Source organism: Saccopteryx bilineata, chromosome X, assembly GCF_036850765.1.
Source record: "Saccopteryx bilineata isolate mSacBil1 chromosome X, mSacBil1_pri_phased_curated, whole genome shotgun sequence".
Taxonomy (NCBI): Eukaryota; Metazoa; Chordata; class Mammalia; order Chiroptera; family Emballonuridae; genus Saccopteryx; species Saccopteryx bilineata.
This window is the reverse complement of record NC_089502.1, coordinates 53,023,048-53,043,707: the sequence shown is the minus strand read 5'-3', so window position 1 is coordinate 53,043,707 and position 20,660 is coordinate 53,023,048. Positions and strand designations below refer to the sequence as shown.

The 20,660-nt window shown below is 35.5% G+C and overlaps 1 pseudogene; it reads right to left on the bottom strand.

Moving 5' to 3' along the window:
* Positions 1-324: 324 nt before the first annotated feature.
* LOC136317658 (E3 ubiquitin-protein ligase SIAH1-like) lies at positions 325-20,300 on the bottom strand (annotated as a pseudogene).
* Positions 20,301-20,660: the final 360 nt, after the last annotated feature.

Below are 20,660 nucleotides of genomic sequence, written 5' to 3'. Positions count from 1 at the left end.
ACGTATGCCTGCATACACAAATGCATGCAACAGCACACTCAATCTACAACAAACACAAATTCAGAATTATTTATGATGCTTCCTTTTTAAATACAGCAGATGTCCACCTTGCATGTGTATACATATATTTTTTCATTGGTTTACTGTTGACTTATTTTAAAGTACATTAATGTTACTATATGCAGCTGTTTCTATTTAACAGCTTTTTATTTTATTTATCTTCATGTTACTAGGCTCTGCCTACCAAAAGTTTCAGGTTGGCAGGAAGAGGGGTTTCTATCCTCTGAAATTGAATACGTTTTTACACACTGGCCTGAAAATATTTCAACACATGGAAATAAATACATTGATGTCTAAATTGCCATTTTCTGCAATAAGCTGTGCGATATTGGTGTCAAAGACTAGACAGTCACTTTTCATAATACTAGCTGGTGCAGTTCCCTCATTGATCAAGGAGTGGCTTCCCAAGTCAATCCCTGTCTATAACCTTTAGCTCAAGTTCATAAGCAAAGTTTTCAGCTTGCTTGTGTGTTCCTATCAGCTGCACAACTGCAAAGAACTGCTGGTACCCATAATAATTTTCTTGTTTCTTCAAGGCTATGGTTAAATGAAAGCCATAACAGGACTGCATCATGACCCAGTCCACAACACCAGGACAAGTGATGCCTATAGCAAGAAAGACTACTTTCTCTCCCTGCAGGATTCCGATGGACTTGTGCTGACCGTTCAGGTGAGGGATGACATCATTCAAAGACCCTTGCCACTTACAGGAATCACCAGGGCACGGGCAGGGGCAAGGCTAAAAGTCACAAAGCTGTTGGTGGTTTGCCTTTTCCATGTGTGGCAGAGTTATCTGACAGTCAGAAGAAGTATGTTCATAGGACATCCTGTGAATGCCAAGTTGCGAATGGATCCCAATGGGCCCGGCAGGTTGGACAGCACTGTAGCTTTGGGTGACAGAGGCTACAGACAAGATGACCACTCTGACACTGAAGAATGGGTGGTGACACATGATTAAAGCAGACAGGACACCCAAGAAGACTAGCTAAGTCATTGTTGGATGTGACTGTGCCGGTCAGGGCAGGTGTCCTGTGGGACTGTGTGCCCTTAGAGGTCCTTGTAGGAAACTGTCAGTCTGGTGGGTCATGTCCCTGGGTGGAGAGCAAGCCTCCAGCTGTCCCCTCCTCACAGATATTCTGCCCCATCCCCCACCAACCCTGTCCACCTCAGGAAGGGCCACCACCTCTTCCTGGTGCAGAAGCCAACAGTATATTCTGGGCTGCTGTCGCTGCCACCATAGCCGCCGAGACCGAGACCACAGCTACCCACACCACAGCCACCCCTGGAGAGTTCAAACCCCAAACGGCCTGGCCGCTCTCGCCTTTGTCATGGTTACTCCCTGGCTGATGCTACCTTGACATCTCCACATCCAAGGGCACGGCCTCACCCTTCATTATGTTGTCATTGGTCAATGTCTTAGCTCCTAATGCTGTTGTTACATTCTCTCTCTTGTTTTATGTACGTATTCTTAGATAAAGTTAGTCTCTCCCAAATTATAACACACAAGTTCACCTTTTCCTATTTTTAAACCATTTTAATAAAATTTTTAACTTTTCAAAAAGATGTAAGAGTAGTACATATAATTGTTATAAGTTCTTTATCAAGATTTGTTATTTAAAAAACTATTTTGTCTTATTTGCTTTATTGTTATCATTCCTCTCATTTCTTTCTCTCTCAGAACTATTTGAAAGTAAGTTATAATCACCATGCTTCCTTATCCCTAAGTAAATCAGTGTGTATGTCTGAAGAAAAAGAATATAGGTAATAACAGTAAAATTATAAAATTCAGATAATTTATTTTTAATATAATACTATTATCCAATCATAACTGATATTGAAATGTCATCAAGTTTTGCAATAATGTTCTTTATATATATTATCCAATATCCAATCCAAAATCCCACATCATATTTATGAGATGTCTGCCTCATATTCTATAACCTGAAATAATTCCTCAGCCTTTCTTAGTGTTTCTTGACCACAAAATTAAATACGTAAACTAAGCCCTGGCCAGTTGTCTCAGTGGTGGAGCATCGGCCTGGCATGCAGGAGTCCTGGGTTCGATTCCCGGCCAGGGCTCACAGGAGAAGCGCCCATCTGCTTCTCCACCCCTCCCCCTTTCCTTCCTCTCTGTCTCTCTCTTCCTCTCCTGCAGCCAAGGCTCCATTGGAGCAAAGTTGGCCCGGGTGCTGAGGATGGCTCCATGGCCTCTGCCTCAGGTGCTAGAATGGCCCTGGTTGCAACAGAGCAACGCCCCAGATGGGCAGAGCATTGCCCCCTGGTGGGCATGCCAAGTAGATCCCGGTCGGGCGCATGCGGGAGTCTGTCTGACTGCCTCCCCGTTTCCAGCTTCAGAAAAATATAAATAAATAAATAAATAAACAAACAAACTAGTTATTTTGGTAGAATATTCATAAATTTGAGGTTGTATAATGCTTTTCATTATAGGACTCAGATAATTTATTTTAGGTTAAGATTATCCAGAAATAATGTATTCTTTTCAGTGTGTTTTATCAAGATGCACAAAGTTGTTTGTGATGTTAACTTGGACCACTTAGCTGAACTTTGACCATTTAGCTGACATATTCTATAAGAAGATGTTATTTTTCTCTTCTTTTCTTTTTCTTTCTTTCTTTCTTTCTTTCTTTCTTTCTTTCTTTCTTTCTTTCTTTCTTTCTTTTCTTTGTGACAGAGAAAGGCACAGATAGGGACAGAAAGACAGAAAAGCAGAGAAATAAGAAACATCAGTTCTTCTTTGCAGCTCCTTAGTTGTTCACTGGCTGCTTTCTCATATGTGCCTTGATGGGGATGGGGGTTACAGCAGACTGAGTTATCCCGTGCTCAAGCCGGTGACCTTGGGCTCATGCCAGCAACCTTGGGCTTCAAGCCAGTGACCTTTGGGCTCAAGCCAGTGATCATGGGGTCATGTCTATGATGCCATGCTCAAGCCAACAATCCCACACTCAAGCTAGTGAGTCTGTGCTTAAGCCTGCGACCTCAACGTTTTGAACTTGAGTCCTCCGCATTCCCAGTTCAATGCTCTATCCACTATGCTATCGCCTGGTCAGGCTGTATTTTTCTTTATAAGTTATTAGTAATATTTGGTGGATATATAGAGAATATGTAAATATCTTTGCTGCATGAATATCTGAACCCACTATTTCTATCATTTAATTATAAATTCTTTATTTTTTTTTATTTTTTTTAATAAGATCTTTTTATTTTATTTATTTATTCATTTTTTTAGAGAGGATAGAGAGAGGGAGAGAGAGAGACAGAGAGGAGAGAGAGAAGGAGGGAGGAGCTGGAAGCATCAACTCCCATATGTGCCTTGACCAGGCAAGCCCAGGGTTTCGAACCGGCAACCTCAGCATTTCCAGGTCGACGCTTTATCCACTGCGCCACCACAGGTCAGGCCTAATTATAAATTCTTAACTGCATTTTCTCTACAATTATTAGTTGGCACTCAAATGAAAGAAAAAGCTTTCTTTTCTCCATATATATATTCATTTATATGAGTATGAGCTTATAGATATCATAATATTCAAATAATTATAATACATTATTATAATAATTCAACTTGATGTTATGTTGTCTCAATTTTGGCCAGTGGAAATTCATTCAAGTTATGTCCTGTGTCTTTTCAACACATCTTCATCATTTGTTGAATATTTTCTATCTTTTGTCACCAAAAGCTGTTCCATGATCATCTTGTATTCTCCTTGCTGCAGACTTGGAATTGGCTATTTCTCCAAGTATCTCTTGAGTTTTGTAGTGAAGAATGCTATCATAAATGAGACTCTGATGGTTAGATTTACTCATTCCTACAGGAAAGTCATTGATTCTAGTTCTCTTCAGTAGAGAATTTATACTGACATGTCTAACACTGATCTGGTATTATAGGATAAAAACATGTATTCTACTTTTCACTTTTCCAATATTTGTTATTCTTTTCTCTATGAGAAAGAAAAAGATGACTTAAAACAATAGAAAAATATATGCCTATTTCTCTTTAGCATCGGAGTTTTTGATGTTGTACAAAACTATTGTGTCAGCTCAATTTTATTTAATGTCCTTAGCTTATATATTGTTCTATTGCTATATTTTTAAAAAACCTAAAATTTTAATATGTAATCTAAAAATATTTTTAGTGTGTGTCTAAATGTAGATATCAATATATTTAATGTGAATACATACTGTAAATCTGCATGCACATGATTGTTTTCAAGTTAAGAGAAAAAAATCTTTGCCTGATTAAGCAGTGGAGCAGTGGATAGAGCGTTAGACTGGGATGCAGAGGACCCAGGTTCTAAACCCCAAGGTTCCCAGCTTGGGCACAAGGTCGCTGGTTTGAGCAAGGGGTCACTCAGTCTGCTGTAGCCCCACAGTCAGGGCACATATAAGAAAGCAATCAATGAACAACTAAAACGCCGCAATGAAAAATTGATGCTTCTCATCTCTCTCCCTTCCTGTCTGTTCCTTTCTATCCCTCTCTCTAACTCTCTCTCTATCTCTGTCAAAAAAGAGAGAGAAATCTTTCATTTAAGTTGATTATTTTCAATTGTTTTGATTTCTTGTTCAGTAATAGTCATAATTCTTAAACTGAATATCCATTTTCTGATATTAGTATGAATTGCTCATTTTTTTTCATTTCTTTACAGCTTAAGGACTTTAATATTACCTTTATTGCATATTGCTCTTGTTTCATGGAGAACGTGTTTTTTAGCATATCATTGATAATGCCAATCAGATTTATTTTTATTCGCTTTCCCTCTTGTGCAAACTAATCTCTGGAGGTTATGTTTCTGAGCCTTCAGGAGCAGATCTTATTTTCCTAAAATTACAATAAATTTCAAATACTCCTTGTAAGACTTTTTTTATTTATATTAAAATATCCTGAAGGGAAAGAGAGATGTAAGCACAATATTTGCCATATGACAGAAAATGTGATTTGGATCAACCCCAGGAATGTCTTACAATTTCAACAGAAATGGAAAATCATTATTTTTACATACTATTAGCCTCTTCATTGAGAAAGAGCATTAAAAAAAAGAGAGAAGGAGTATTCATTTATGTGTTTTCATGAGACATCCTTCTCCACCCCTTCACCCTTCCCAGAATGTAATGCTTAACACTTGACTAATTCTGTTAAAAATATGGACAGCCAATTCTTTAATATTGACTGCATCATTTTGCATAATATTGACTGCATCATCTTCATATGGAGAAGGTTGAAGTACCTAGATCATATTACAAATTTCACTATGTCTACATTTTTTATTCACTACAAGTATTTAAACATTCTACAGTATTCTAAACCAATTGACTACCTGAAAAACTTTTTTTTGGTGAGAGAGAGAAGAGAGAGAAAGGGGGATAGGGAGGAGCAGAAAGCCCAGGTTTCAAACTAGCGACCTCAGGAGTCAAGGTAGTCACTTTATCCATTGCACCACCATGGGTCAAGCACTTGGAAAAACTAAATTACCAGTATGCCCTACACTTGTTGCATTGAATAGTTCCTCCAGACCAACCCACAACTTTTTTATTTTACTTAATTGACTACATTTTCTGGTATGAAGCAGTGGTAGGATTCAAACAACTTAACAACCAGCTCTCTGCCCTAATGACCTTTTTAAGTATAAAAAATGATATATCAAGAGGTAGTTTATTATTTCATGCATTTAATACTTAAATAAAAACAATAAAGGAAGTATACAAAACTAGATTATGTTATAAGAAAGGGTTATAAAGTATTGAAGAAAAAATAGTAAATAATATCTGACAAAAAACAATAAAACTATTATTTAAGGTATTTCCATATTGCTTCTTGATTGGCGTCCTCAGCTGCAATATTTTCCACCCATGGACTGAATGAACATGACTACAGGTGCTCAGAATACACTGTTGCGCGGATGAATGTTAAAAAAGAGTAAGGGATGTCAGTGCATTATTTGCGCATTGAGCGGCTGCCCAGGAATCCCACCTTAGAGAGAACCCAAGTGCCATGTGAACAATCGGGTTGTGGAACTCAACAAAAAATTAGGTATCGGCCTAACCTGTGGTGACGCAGTGGATAAAGTGTCAACCTGGAAATGCTGAGGTCGCTGGTTCAAAACCCTAGGCTTGCCTGGTCAAGGCACATATGGGAGTTGATGCTTCCTGCTCCTCCCCTTCTGTTCTGCTGAACCGATGCGAACCAGCTGAATCCCACTACTGGTATGAAGTATTCTCCTATTATCTACCCAGCTTCAAATCCTTTCTGAAAGTAAAGGAAGGATGGTTGTATTCTTTAATTAAAAATATAAAGTCTGAAGGCAAGTAATACTCTGGCACTTTCACAAAAACATTGCCCATGCTAAAGAGAGTTGGCTGTTCTAATTTTTTGGATACTAAAACCCTTACCGTCTATCTGGCTGGTAGGCTTGTTCTATATTTTGCTTACTGTAGAACTTATTTTAGCTCTGTTTTTCATGTTATGAGTCTACATTTCTTTCCAATTCTACCAATAGGTATTATATTAGCCTTATCTGGGGGGAGAGGGTAATTTATTTTTTAATCTATTTTTGTGTCTTCATTAATATTATAAAGAAGTTGACAAAGGGCTTACAAGAAACTACTATCAAAACCCCAGAAAATTCTGATTAGATTATGGTAAAATATTGTATTTTGTTTATATTCCCTTCTTTTTTATGACAGTCATAGAGATAAAAAACAAACAAGCAAACAAACAAAACTTTAGTAGAAGTTTCAGTGGAAATCTTTTTTCTGTGTGTGTGTGGCAGAGACAGAGAGAGTCAGAGAGAGGGACAGACAGACAGGAAGGGAGAGAGATGAGAAACATCAATTCTTCATTGTGGTTCCTTAGTTGTTCATTGATTGATTTCTCACATGTGCCTTGACCAGGGGGCTACAGCAGACTGAGTGACCCCTTGCTCAAGCCAGCGACCTTGGGCTCAAGCTGGTGAGCCTTGCTCAAACCTGATGAACCTGTGCTCAAGCTGGCGACCTTGGGGTCTTGAACCTGGGTCCTCCGTGTCCCAGTCTGATGCTCTATCTCCACTGTGCCACCACCTGGTCAGGCTCAGTGGAAATCTTAATGTGTTTATTTATTTGAAATGTGCCACAAGCTTCTAAGCTATTTTCACACTTTCTGAATCCAGTCATGCATTTGTTTCTTCAATTCAAATTGAGATAAATCTATTCAAACATTGTAAGAGAAAAAAGATCATAGGACATGAATCTTAGAAAGAGAAGTGTCTGCAGAAAGTTTCTTACTTTGGGCCTGACCAGGTGGTGGTGCAGTGGATAGGGTATCATACCGGGACATGGAGGACCCAGGTTCGAGACCTCGAGGTCACCAGCTTGAGCATGGTCTCATCTGGTGTGAGCAAGGCTCACCAGCTTGAGCCCAAGGTCTCTGGCTTGAGCACGGGGTCACTCAAACTGCTGTAGCCGCCCCCGCCCCCATCAAGGCACATATGAAAAAGCAGTCAATGAACAACTAAGGTGCCGCAATGAAAATTGGTGCTTTTCATCTCTCTCTCTTCCTGTTTGTCCCTAACTGTCCCTATCTCTGAATAAAAGAAAAAAAAAGAAAGTTTCTTACTTTGGCTTAAAAGTTTGCTTTCAATGATAATAAATCTCTTTCCTAAGAATGTAGCAATTTTCTTATCAGTAAGTCACATACTTATTGAACATTTAAAATATACTGAGAATCATTCTAGATACTTTTTATGGAATAGAAAATTAGATATAGAATAGTTATTATTCAAGGAACATATACTCTTGTTGATATTTACTTTATTTTTTTTCACCCCGTATGAAGAATGTGATTTTATAAAATATATCAGATTAACTGAACTCAGGAGACAGTAAGGTAATATGTTTCAGGTGCATATTACATATAACCATTAATTCATTTAGTTTAATAGTTCCTCATGAAAAAGTCATTATGTTAAGACTTTAAAAGACAATATGGTAGGAATTCCAAGAAAAATAATGTATTTTTCCTGACTTGGCTTGGGAGCACACATACTAATGGAGGAGACAGAAACAAATACCAATTATGATACTATTATTAAAATAAAAAAAATATGGGTGTAGGGAAAAATTATTAATTTCACCTTTTCTACTCCCTGTCATTTTTTTCAGTGGGTATCCCCAGTGAACAAGTGCCTGCCATATGGAAAGCATTCAATAAATATATGTTGAATAAATAAATAAATAAGATTAGAGGAATTTTCAAAGAAATTTTCAAGAAATAGTGATATTTGGGTAAGTCAAGATATAGAAAAATATTTCCAGGAGAAAGGGGATGAAAAAAAACATTCCAGGAAGAAATAAAACATGAGTAAAATTACAGAGACAAATGTAATGGTTTGCATGAGGAGTTACAATCAGTCAATTGTAAGAAAATAACATCAGAAACATTTAGTCTTAATTCTGGAAAGGTTCCTTAGGTTCAGATTATGAATGACAATGAATGAAATTATTCTATAGGTAATCAGAAATCACTGACAATTTCCAAGCTTCAGATTGAGATGCTGTCTAAGTTATTTGTAATAACAGAAAAAAAGATTAAGAGTCTGACTGAAAATTTCTTAAGTATTTTTAAAGGAATATAAAAGATTTAAAAACTGTCTTCACACATTGTAACTAAAATTTCTTTAGAGACCTGGGTTGTTTTGTTTTTTTTACACAGGTGAATTTTTTTTTAAATTGGCATTTTAGACGAGCCACCTATTAACTAAATGCCACCTATTAACATGTTGCTGTGTTTTTTTCCCCCCATGAAATTTTGTCATGTGTCTATTCTCCGCCAGATTTTTTTTTTTTATAGATTTGGGGCATGTGAACAGGCATTGCATTTTAACAACTACAGTACAAGTTAGCTATTATTAGCTTAGTAGAATTAGAACTTCTCTTTCACTAATGCTCTGGGTTTAAATACTACTCCTTTATAAGCATATGAGGACATCTGGCTAAGAACATTTGTCTTTGGCTTACTGTTTAAAAAAATCATCCAGTATCCATTATCTGATGTTTATTATTTTTGCTGCATATCTAGTGGCTTATATATGACATTATAAGTTGTCTTTTCTCATTTGTAGGATCTTGAGACATTTTAATAGTAGCAATTTAGATATTTTCCATGAGCATAAGACTTGTCTCGAATAAATGGTTTCTGAAAGTTTTCAAACAATCAATAGATGATGTAAAAACAACAACAAAAATAAACTAAATTAGAAATAAAGAATGTGAGAATAGTCCAGTGATGTTTCTGCTTCCACTGTTATCATTGTAGCTGTAAAACATTGAGGTTAAAAATTTTACATTAGTTGCCTGACCTGTGGTGGCGCAGTGGATAAAGCATCAACCTGGAACACTGAGGTCGCCAGTTCGAAACCCCAGGCTTGCCTGGTCAAGGCACATATGAGAGTTGATGCTTCCTACTCTTTCCTCCTCTTCTCTCTCTCTCTCTCTTTCTCTCCCTCCATCCCCTCTCTAAAATGAATAAGTAAAATCTTTAATTTTTTTTACATTAGTTGAGAAAGCACATATGGTTTCAGCTTCCCTTTGCAATAGCTGCTTTGCAATGTTTTATTCAAATCAAACTATTACAATAAAGCATGCCCTTGTAATCTGTCCACTATGCTTTTCAACATCATGTCTGTTGTAGTCCAAAAAGTTACGTTTCCTCAGTATAATAGTTGGTAGGTCTATGGTCATGCAGAAGTAAGAATATAGACTTGAAAGCTAAGCTGTGTGGGTGACAAAACAAATATGATTATACTGACTTTAAGATATTTCATTTGGTCTATGCCAGATGAACTGTTGTCATCTTTCAAAAACTCTAAGATACTTCCTATTAGGCAAAAAAAAGAGAATCATTAGTTAGGGCCAAGGTAATTGTACCAATATTTAAAATATGCACGACAGGATATTTCAGTCACTGATGTGATCCTTTATGAATAACGTATTACAGTTTGTTAGCGCAGAAGTGACCTTTTTCTTGTATGCAAAGGGCACATTTTACAGCTTTCTGAACATGTCTTATCTACTTAGAAGGTTTTAGAGGAAAGTAAAATGAGGTGACATTTAGTTTCATTCTAGTTCATTGCTATTAACCTCCTGCTGCTGACTTTTAGATAGTTGTACATGGCCCTTAATCAAAAAAGAAAAAAGAAAACCCTTCTGTATGCCAATAAAACATGTTGAAATATGAAAAAAATAGAAAATATTAATTATTTCTGTCAGTGACCTAGTACAATTCTTAAAGCTCCATAAGAAATACACAAACAATCCAGGGAAAGATTATTGAGAATGTTTCCATCAAACCTCCCATTGCTCTGACAACTGACATTGCCTTTGAGTAGTGATAACTTACAATCTATATTTCTGCATACTTAAATTTACATGAACATAGAAAGATCACAAAATAGGAAGTGATTCTGATTTTGAGTTTTTTCCCAGTGTTCCCATTTCATTCAGAGTGCAATTCCATTCCCAACTCTTCCAGGCCATTTAGTATACTCAGGATCTTGCTTTGCACCCTGAGGATCAATTCAGCTACAAAGTTAACAAAGTATAGAAGCTTTCCATGAGCATATATTCAACCATGCACTTGCTATACGTTTTTTTTTTTTTCAGCACTGAGCTTAATGGATTTGGACATAAAATCTAAAGCATTTCACAGGCTGCTTAGTATATACGGGAAATTACAATTCAGAATGAGGTTTTTATGTCAGTTAACTTAATGTTTAGAGTCTGTCAGATATACTGAGAGATGGGTCGTTATACTATGTGTGTACAACAAAATAATCAGATCTTCCGTCCTTCTCCCCTATGGTTATCCTTCCTTGCACGTGTTCATTAAACTGATACATGATTTCCAACAGAGAACATTATTAATGTTCCATTAAAACATTAGAAATGGGGGTAGAAAGAGTCCTTGCGTGGGGTACATGGGGCACAATGCAGTGTGTAGAGGGTGCTATTTTAAATAAGACACTTGAACCATGTCTAATATAAAAAAAGAAAGAAAAAAGAAATATTTCAGACATTGGAGAACAAAAGAAGAAAAAATTAAATTAATGTTAGAAATTTATACAAAACGTTCTAGTACAAACTGAAACTTACCCCAGTCTTGATAATTATCATTTTGATATTATAATTTTCTTTTCACTGTTGGTTATGATTATACTCCATATTTTAAATAAAAAAATCCAAAACCCTGTATTACTTACAAACAGCAAAGAAGTAAAAATAAGTTGAACTGAAATGTTGTAACAAAAATCCACTTTAATCTATATTAATGTTTAAGTAATATTTTGCATTTTCTAATATCAAAGCTTTGGAAGTGAATAGTAAAATAAAAATCACATTTTGAAAGACCATCTCATTTTATTAGATTAGCTTAGAAAAAATTCTATAAAAATAACTTTTTGTTTATAAATGATCCAAGTGCTTTATTACAATAGCTTTTGTCAAATTTTCTGTTTTAATTCACTAAATTAATTTTCATTTCTAATTTTATCATTGGATAAAGTAAAACTCTTATTCTTGTCTAGAAACCATCTGCTTTTTTATTTGGTTTTCTACGTTTTAACCTAATTTTAGCTATCTATTTTTATTTTAAAAATTACAGGTAAGTTTTATTAAAATACATATACAAGTGATTAATTTTATCTAAGAATTATTAAATTTTCAAATGATGATAGTAATTTGAGTACAAATTTATTCAAGTTTATAAATGTAAATTTTGTGCATGAAAAGAAAAATAATTTCAAAGTATGGTGAATTATAATTTTTTTTCTCTAGCATATATGATTATAATTATATATATCACTTTGTAAGCTTGTTTTCTTAGAAATAAAAATAAGAAGCTATAAAAATCTTAAACATTAAACTTCATTAAATCATCTTTCTTCAGTTCATGTTATATTACGAGACTTTTTAAACACTTTCAGATTAGAAAATTAGCATTTATTAACTTTATGTTCAATGAGATAATGTAGTTTTATATCAGACAATAGTCTTGCTTCTCTGTGGACAGAGTGGTTCTTTTTATGAAATATGAACTATAATCTAGAAGTTGTAATTACACAATCTGTACTAAGGAATTGGCTAAGACAGTTTTAAAATACATGTTGAATTTAAAAAGCATACTGTGATCAAGGAAACTATGGCATTTTTTTTATCATGATATGTAAATTACAGTTCTCTTCAAATTTATTCTTTGGCTTCAGTTTTTTCACATGCAAAATAAAGTCACTAGAATTAAAGTCACTCAAAGCCAACTGTTGGTGACTTATAAAGACCTATCTTGAAGAAGATGAATGGTTTAGGAGCTGTAACTAAGAACGTAAGCAATGGGTTTTCTCTGCTTGTAAAAATAAGTCAATTCAGTTTTATTAAGCTGTGAGAATTAAATTTTTCATGCCGAAGTTTCTCAATTTAAATCCCAGTACTTTTCTTTAAAAATAGTGAATGTTTTAGAGCAAAGGTGATGAATACATTTTAGTTATTCACCTCCAAACTCTTCCTTATACATGCATTTGTATGTCTTTGTCTCTTTTTCAAACAACCATGCTTTGCACACAGCAGAAATTCAACAAGTAGGTGGTGACTGGTTGATTCACTATTGTGACAGTCATCAGTAAAATCTCACTCAATGCCATAAACAGTTGCTCTTATTTATTTCTTTCTTTTTTTTTTTTTTTTTTTTTTACAGAGACAGAGTCAGAGAGAGGGATAGATAGGGACAGACAGACAGGAACGGAGAGAGATGAGAAGCATCAATCATTAGTTTTTCGTTGTGACACCTTAGTGATTGCTTTCTCATATTTGCCTTGACTGGGGGGCTACAGCAGACCAAGTAACCCCTTGCTCAAGCCAGTGACCTTGGGTCCAAGCTGGTGAACTTTTGCTCAAACCAGATGAGCCTGCGCTCAAGCTGGCAACGTCAGGGTTTCGAACCTGGGTCCACCGCATCCCAGTCCGACGCTCTATCCACTGCGCCACCACCCGGTCAGGCAACAGTTGCTCTCATTTAAAGAAATAAAGCTACAAGACTAAACAAAGAATGAAAATTTAAAAAATATTAATAATTACCATTATTAAAATATACAAGAAGTCTATGCTTTTAAATATTTTCTTAAATCCAATCTTATCATAAGAGGAGCCTCTTTTTACTCAAAAGAAAATAAAAACTCTGAAATATATGGTTTGCTTTGCGAGCTTCCTTTGTTCTCTGACCATCTCACTAGAATGCCTCAGCTCTTGTATGTCAGCTCTGGTTTGATCAAATCAATCAAGATGAAATCAGGAAAGAGAACCATGAGAATTTAAAGTAGATGAACTTTATTGCATGTGAATTTTTCCCTACAGATGATGGAAAGAACTGGAAAGCCAAACAGGGAACAGTGAGGCAACCAATGTATTAGCAATAACAAGAAACCCCTACCAATCTTAGGCTACAGATGTGATACTTTCACTGTGTGAAAAAGAGCTATGGTAGACCCATCTGGCAGTGGCAGGGCCCATGAAGGATAAACAGGTGTTTGTCCTAATCTCCAGTCTTTAATGTTTACTTTCCTTAGGCTGAAGTGAACTAGCAGACGAGCCTGGGTAACACAGTCTATAGTGGTCAGACCCATTTCTATATAAAGCAGAGTAGGGGAAGGGTTAGAAATTAATATAAGGATGAGCAGGCTGAAGATAAGCGTGAGAGAAAACAGATCATATAAAACATGCTAGTCCTCCTGCATTCAAGAAATAGAAGATACACTGTAGTTGCTCCACAAATGCATGAACATGGAAAGATTTATTGTGTACAATGTACATATTATATTAGAGGGTAAAGGGAGTTTTGCTGCAACCTTTCTGAGCATAAACATTAAGAAAGATTGGTAAGCAAGGCCATTCAAATTCAGCTTTTGCCTGACCAGGTGGTAATGCATTAGCTAGAGCGTTAGCCTGGGACACTGAGGAGCAAGGTTCAAAATTCCAAAGTTGCAGGCTTGAGCGCAGGCTCATCCAGCTTGAATGAGGGCTCACCAGCTTGAGCAAAGGGTTGCCGGATTAAGCGTGCGATCATACACATGATCCTGTGGTCCCTGGCTTGAGCCCAAGGTCACTGGTTTGAGGCCAAGGTCACATTAGCTTGAGCAAGGGGTCACTAGCTTAGTTGGAGCCCCCCAGTCAAGGCACATACGAGAAAGCAGTCAATGAACACCTAAAGTGCCACAACAACAAGTTGATGCTTCTCAGCTCTCCCTTCCTGTCTGTCTGTCCCTGTCCTCCTCTCTCCCTCTCATTAAAAGAAAAAAAATAAGCTTTTATTTCATATTTTTCTATTGTTGCAGGCATATAGATGGATATATGTATATTTGATATATATAATATATGTAACACACACATATGAGAAAAAATATTAAAACACTGAGGAAAAAGATTGCTAGACAAAGCAGTCCTAAATCAACATTTATTTTATGTTTTTCTAGTCTGGAGAGATATAGAAATAGATATACATACAGGTATAGATATATTTAATATATAGATTTATTTAATATATATTACACATGTGTATACACACATGTACAAACTACCACTTCAGTTTGACAAAGACATATTGTAGCATTATTTTAATAATGAATTTTTACATCATCATTTTATGTAAATGGCTGGCCAAGATTTTAGTGTCAAAAAACAGACATTAGGTTTATTGTCTCTGCCTTTGATCCTTGTTTAGCCAACATGTTTATATCAAGAATCATGTGCACACATGCACCACACATTGATATACCTATGGTAAGAACATACACAATCCAAACATGTAAATTTTACACTGAATTTTGAAAGTTTTAGATGGTTCAAGTTATTCCCAAAGTTGCTTGGAACTTTAATGCCAAAATGGATTCAAGGAATTAATATTGTTGAAATGTCCACAGTACCTATCAGTTTAAAAGAAATCTATCAAAATTTCAATGGCATGCTAACAAAAATAAAATAAGCAATCATACAATTTATACAGAACTATAATCAACTATGAATAGACAAAGCAATCTTGTTAAGGAAGAAAAAAGCTGGAGGTATCATACTTTCTGATTTAAAACTATATCACAAAGCTATAGTAATTAAAACAATGTTTTGGCATAATACAGAACCATAGATAAATAAAATTGAATGGAGAGCCCAGAAATAAATTAATGCATATGTGTTCAATTGATTAATGGCAATTGTGTCAAGAATCTACAATAAAGAAGGAACAGTCTTTTCAATAAATACTGTTGGGAAAATGAGCCAGCTGCACACAAAAAGATAACATTGGACAACTATCTTACAAATGCATCCAAAAATTGAAAGTAAGAGTTAAAATCTAAAATCCATTAGAAGAAAACATAGGTGGTGAGTTTTTTAACATCAGTTTCGGTGATGATCTTTTGGATTTGACACCCAAAACAAATGCAATAAAAGTAGGAATAAAGCATGAAACTACATGAAACTACAAAAGTTTCTGAAAAACAAATAAGACCATCAGCAAAATGAAAGGCAACTTACTGAATAGGCGAAAATATCTACAAACCATATATTTGACAAAGGGTTAATATCCAAAATATATAAAGAATCCATATAACTAACCATCAAAAAAAATCTGAAAAATGGGCAGAGGAACTAAATAAACTTTTCTCCAAAGAAGGCATACAGATGGCCTAGAGACGCATGAAAAGATGTTCAACATCAATAAACAGGTAAATGCAAATTAAAACTACAATGAGATATGACCTCACACCTGTTAGAATGATTATTATAAAAAAGACAAAATACTGACCTGTGGTGGCACAGTGGATAGAATATAGACCTGGAATGCTGAGATAACTGGTTTAAATCCCATGTTTGCTGGGTCAAAGCACATAAAAGAAGCAGCTATGTGTTGATGTTTCTGATGTTTCCCGCTACTCTCTCATGCCTTTTTCTCTCTCTCTCTTTCTCCTTCTTCTTCCTCTTTTTTTCTAAAAAAATTCAATAAATAAAATCTTAAAAAAAAAAAGACAAGAAATGTGTGTCAGCCAGAGGCAGATTAAGGTTGGTTGAGGCCCCGGGCTCAGAAGAAAATATTGAGCCCCTTAAAATAAAGAGAGACAGGGAAAATAAAAATACATGTTAACCATATTTTTAAATAAATAAAAAATATTATGTACTATTAATATTAAAATTGCACATATGACACCAAACTTGGTGTCATTAGGAAAAAGTGTCAAGTTGAGGTTTTGGGGGGCCCTTTAGCAGTCAGGGCCCAGGGCATGAGCCCAGTATGCCTGCCATTAAATCTATCTCTCGTGTTAGCAAAAATGTGTAGAAAAGGAAACATTTGTGCACTGTTGGTAAGAATGTAAATTGGTACAGACACTGTGGACAACCGTATGAAGGTTCTTCAAAAAATTAAAAATAAAACTATCTTGTGATTTAGTAATTCTACATTTGAGTATTTATTTAAATAAAACAAAAGTGCTAATTTGGAAAAATGCACCCCCATGTTCACTGCAGCATTATTTACAGTAGCCAAGATATAGAAACAATTTGTCTCTTAATGGATAAATGGATAAAAATGTGTTATATGCATACACAAAGAAATAATATTCAGCTATAAAAAGAATGAAATCTTGCCATTTGCAACAACATGGATGGACCTTAAGGCATTACATTAAGTGAAATAAATCAAGAAAGGAAAGGCAAATATTGTACTATTTCACTTATATGTTCAATTTAAAAACAAAAACAAGCTCATAGATAGAGAGAAGGGATTGGCAGTTGTCAGAGGCAGGAAATGTGGGGTTGATAAAATGGGTGAAGGTGGTCAGGAGATACAGACTTCCAGTTATAAAATAAATAAGTCATGGAGATATAAAAAATGATATTATGAAACTTCTTGTTAAAAACTGTACTAGAGCAGGAATACCTAAATTGGGGTCCCAGATAGGGTTTTATATAATTGGGGAAGTTAATTACTTGTTTCATAATATTCTAAAAGGGATCAGTGACTCAATCCATTTAAAAATGACTGTTTAAAGCAAAATAAATTATGAAAGTTAGTTTTACATTTTGTCTAATAATATGGATAAAATAGGACATAAACTTTTCATAAAGGGTTTATGTGTACACATCAGAAAGACTTTTTTTTAAAGTGAGACGTGGGGAGGCAGAAAGACAGACTCCCACATGCACCCCAACTGGGAATCACTGGGTAAGGCCCCTAAGGGGGATGCTTTATCCATCTGGGGCCCTTGCTTCCTTGCTTAGCAACCGAGCTATTTTTAGCACCTGAGGTGTAAGTCACCTAGCCATTCTAAGCACCTGGAGCCAATTTCCTGGAACCAATGGAACTATGGCTGAAGGATGGAGAGAGAGAGAGAGAGAGAAGGGAGGGAGGGAGAAGCAGATGGTCACTTCTTCTGTGCCCTGACCAGGAATAGAATCCAGGACATCTACATACTGGCATAGACTCTACCGATTGAGCCAACCCACCAGGACCAGGAAGACTTTCAATACTTTTTTCCCTTTCATTTTGTGGGTGGGTGTGGCATGTTCATGTTCCATTTGGCTCTTTGGCTTCCTCTGCAAATTAATCACTGGTTTTTAATGGTAATTATAAGTATAATTTTCCTCAATCTTAACCCAATTCCCACTTTCCTTCAAAAGTGGTGTTATTTGTAAACAAGAAGTCTTGTAAAAAACAAACAAAAACATATATATTTTAAGCAAATAGCCCTTTACCAGTGAAAATTAGCTGCTTTTGTTTCTCTTTTTTTCTATAAGTATTTTTTTCCTGGGTTTCATGAAAGCAGGACCCCAACTCATGTAACTAGGATAAATGCAGAAGCATTTGTAATTCCTTAGCACACTTTCAGTTTTACATAAATATGAAGATATTATAAAGAATAAAATTAGCAAGAAAAAACCCCCAACAACAATAAATTGCTTAATATTAGGTATGAACATACAAATTCTTGACTCTGCTCCACGTTAGGTACAAAAATAAAATTGAACATTTTCAAAAATTGCACATTAAAAATGGAGAAAGTTACTGCATCAAATGCAAATGTTTGATCAAATGTAAACTTGATTTTTCAAGTTTATAAAAAATTGCTACAAGAAATAAATCATAATAGTTTATATTTATAAATACTTATCTTAATTTTTTCTCTTCTATAATACTTTTTCTATATTAGTTAATAATCTGAATAATACTGAAAGATAAAATATACATAATAATTGTAAAGGATGGCTATTATTAATTTTTTAGCTGACATTCAAAAGGCAAAAAGTTAAAAAAGTTGAATACTTGAGAATGAAAATTTTTTGTGAAGTGTTCCTCTCCCTGTTTTGGTCCTTTAGAGATTCATTCCAATTGCTTTGCAGGTTGTGTGGAAACATTAACAAGTCTTGCAGGCATTGACAAATTTCCCTGTAAAAGGTCAGTCAGTAAATAATTTGGGTTTTTCAGGCTATACATTTTCTGTTGCAACTACTCAGTTGTGTTGTTGTAGCCTGAAAACAGCCATAGACAATACATAAACAGATAATCCTGGCTGTGTTTTCTGTTTTTCTTCTTCTTCTTTTTTATTTTCTTTTTCTTTATTATTTTTCTGTATTTTTCTATTTTTCTGAAGTGAGAAGCAGAGAGGCAGAGAGACAGACTTCCACATGTGCCCAACTGGGATCCACCCGGCAAGCCCACTATGGGGTGATGCTCAGCCCATCTGAGGCATTGCTCCATTGTAACTGGGGCCATTCCAACGCCTGAGGTGGAGGCCATAGAGCCATCCTCAATTCCCGAGTGAACTTTGCTCCAATGGAGCCTTGACTGGGGGGAGGCAAGAGATAGATAGAGAGAAAGGAGAGGGGGATAGTGGAGAAGCAGATGGGCGCTTCTCCTGTGTGCCCTGGTCAGGAATCGAACCTAGGACTTCCATATGCTGGGCCAACTACATTTTTTTTTAAGGTAATAGACTGGATTTGGCTTAAGGCACTGGTTTGTGAACCCTGCAGCTAGAATCAAGGAATGTCTATCCACTTTTTTGTTTAAACTACATATATGAAACCAAATTAAAATTGTCTTTATATATTGTGTTAGAATTCAAATAATAAAACTACACATTTGTCATTCTGAAAGAAGTTCATGTTTAGTTACCTATGTCACATTGAACAAGGGTTTTACTTTGGTATTTTTCTTCTCTGGTGCACTTTTATTCTGTTCTGAGAGCTCTGCCATAATTGTGAGGCCAATTAAAGCCTCTGGCACCGAATTCTCTCGTGTAAGTTTCACAGCTTGAAATGGGAAATTCACACCTTTCATAAGGCTCTGCATTCAGAGAACACAAGTGTGTAAAAGCATTTCTCATCTCAAGGGTAAAAATAATAAGGGAAATTAAGAGATGTGTCATCTTCTTAAAAGTCATTAAAAGGTCCTCACAACAGGTTTAAAATCTTTTATTATCTAAAATAACTCATTCATCTTTTTTTTTTCATCTTTTCAACTGTTTCCCCAAAATATAGCAACTCAGAGTTACTCTGAGATCTTATCTATTTTGAATGTTTTCAACCCTTGCATTTATTTTTAAATTATAATAATCATTCTGATAAATGTGATTGAATGGAAGTTACTTTCAGAAAATTTATTTAACAATATTGAGAAAATCACCTATGTTCGCTGCAATATATTTGCTTTCAACATGCATTCTCCAGATATGGTTGGTTTCAAATTATGTAAATCTTCAATCAAGGTTTTGCTTTCTATATGACAATTCATTGTTAATTAGAAGCACTGCTTTACTTTTAAAGGTCACATCAGCTTAAAATGGACTAGAGTTGTTCTTACTGTCTCATTCTGACAGGTCCTACACATACATGCATGTATTTGTTCTGCTTTGACAAAGATAACTCACATCTCATGAAATTAATATGGATGAATAGAAAGGAGTATAAAAAAGAAAAAATAATATCAGTGGCATGATTACTTTATATACATTTTTTATTAAAAATGTGAATAAAGTTATGCATTTTTCTCACAGTATTATAAAAACATTTTAAAAACACATTTATCCTACATGAATATTTACTTTGCAACTCTTATTTTTTCCTATTGAGTGAGAGGCAGGGAAGCAGAGAGACAGACTCCCACATACACCCTGATTGGGATCAACATGGCAAAGGCCATTAGGGGGTGATGCACTATCCATCTCGAGCAGCTGCTCCGTTGCTTGGCAACTGAGCTATTATAGCATCTGAGGCAGGGCATGGAGCCATCCTTATAGCCTGGTGGGCCAACTTGCTTGAACCATTCAAGCCATGGCTGCATGAAGGGAAAAGAGAAAGTGAGAAAGAGAGAGAAAGGAGAGGGGTGGAGAAGCAGATGATTGCTTCTCCTGTGTGCCCTGACAGAAAATCCAACCTGGGACTTCCATGTGCTGGGCCGATGCTGTATGGCTGAGCAAACTGGCCAGGACCACTTTGCAACTCTTATTACGAATAAATATCCCTTATATTAAGGGATTGCATAACATTAAAAAGATAAAGGATTAATTCAGATATTAGTTTCT